The following is a 2,117-nucleotide window of genomic DNA, read 5'->3' on the forward strand; positions in this document are numbered from 1 at the left end:
TTTACCGGGGCGGTCGACAAAGGCTTTTGATGTTGACTGCGGAGCGTCCAGACTACCACGCTGTGCCGACAAATAGCTGATCGGCACAACGCGGCAGCCATTTTGATGTAAATGAAGCGGCGATTATTTAAATAGCCGCTTCATTTTTCTATGTCTACAAAGCTCTTCTACGTGGCTCCGTCGATGGAGCCATGTAGTGTAGACATACCCTGCGTTTCTGTATGACAGCACCTATAGCTCTTAGGGAAAGAGTTATGGGGCATTTATGGCTACAAATAATGGTTTAACAGTATGGCTATGTCTAGACTACAGGCTTCTTTCAGAAGTAGCTTTTCTGGAAGAGATCTTCCAAAAAAACTTCTTCTGAAAGAGACCGTCCACACTGCAAAAGTGCATCGAAAAAGCCATCTGCTTTTTTGAAACAGAGCGTCCAGACTGAATGGACACTCTCTCACATGTAAGCTGTGATTGCTATGGGCGGAATGGCCACCAGGGCATCTGTGCTTTTTGCTCTTTCCTCTTCTTCTGAAAGAATTCCCTCTTCCCCGTCCACAGACACCTTTTTCCAAAAGAGCTCTTTCACAAAAAGGCTTCTTCCTTGTAGAAAGAGGTTTACCAATGTCAGAAAAACCCCTCTGTTCTTTTGATTTTTTTCGAAAGAACGCAACTGCAGTGTGGATGTAAGTGAAGTTTTTTTTCAGAAAAATGTCTGTTTTTCCAAAAAAACTCTGCAGTGCAGACATAGCCAATAATGTCTCATTAGAGGGCTCTCAGCTCTCTGCTGGTACGAATTCAGTACTGACTCAGAGGGAAGAGCACGCCTCCCGACTCACAGATGCCAGCTCCTGGATCACTTGACCTGCCCTGGAGGTCTCCCATGCCAGGGCTAAGCAAACTGTGCTCTGGGGAGCCCTTGCGGGTGGTCTGCCAAGAGCAAGCTGGTTGCAGGATGCTGGCTCTTCTCCTTGGCAGTTGTGAAACTGCACAGAAAGAAGCTAAAAACACATCTTTCCCTATATTGCTGTGCCATGGAAATGTTTGCTGTGGCTGCCACGGGGATGGTGTTTGATTGCCAGTGGGAGGAGAGGTGGTATCACGCATGGGAGGAGAGGTGGCCTCAAGGCCATGTTTGATGATTAGGATGTGAGCCATGTTCTGAAAGGGTCTAGAAACCTGTGGATGAGGAAATCCATTGAACCCATAATTGCCCAATGATTGGTCCTGAAACCCAAAGGTCAGGCACCTAAGGAATAGCTGAAGGGAGAGCCCTGTTACCTGTACCTTGTTCTAATTGCACCCCCTGTGCTTTCCTCTGACAAAGAAGCCCCTGTTCCTGCTAGAGGAGCAGCCCTGTGAACAATAGTCAGTCACTGCTGAGAGGTGAGACCCAGAGCGTGTTTTCCTGGCTGAATCTTTCAGCAGGTGAGGAACATGAAGAGCACAGCAGGCTCTGAAATAATGCCACAGGGAACCTCAGAAGGCCCACAGGGAAGGACCCTGGAAAGATCCTCTTTGTAAATCTATAGTAGAATCACCCAGTCCTGGGAACTGCTTCAAATCCAGTGACAAGCAAAAACAGCGATGACACACGGCACCGTTGGAGAAAGTTCTGGAAGAGTGCGCTAGCGGGTGAATTAGAGGGAGATCAGATCCCTGGAGTGGATGCTCGGTGCCGCATCTGGGAAGAAGGAAAAAAAGGACCTGGATTTCTATGCTTTCTGGTACAGAATATGTGGCAAGCCTCTGCAGGCCACTGTGCTCCATGCAAACATGCCTGGGGCATCTGAGCGCCAGCTGCATGTGTTCCCATTCCCGTTTCCATTGCTTTGGGTTGCACTTTCAGCTCTCCCCATCTCTGCCTCTGCAGGGTGTATCCAAGGCTCTGAGATCACATGTGAGGATGGGCTAAAGTAGCAGAAAGCTGTTGGATTCTACCAGAGAGTTACTGACTTCTTAGCTACCGACTGCACAGCAATCGGAGAGAGAGCGAGAGAAAGTGAGAGGGAGGAAGGAGAGTGGAGAAAAAGGCGATAGAGGGATGGTAAAATAGAGACAAACTGAGGGGGGGGGGGGGGGCGGGATGAGGTGGAGAGGCGGGGAAAGAGACAACCAGACAA

The sequence above is a fragment of the Pelodiscus sinensis genome, chromosome 1 (genome assembly GCF_049634645.1).
Source record: "Pelodiscus sinensis isolate JC-2024 chromosome 1, ASM4963464v1, whole genome shotgun sequence".
NCBI lineage: Eukaryota > Metazoa > Chordata > Testudines > Trionychidae > Pelodiscus > Pelodiscus sinensis.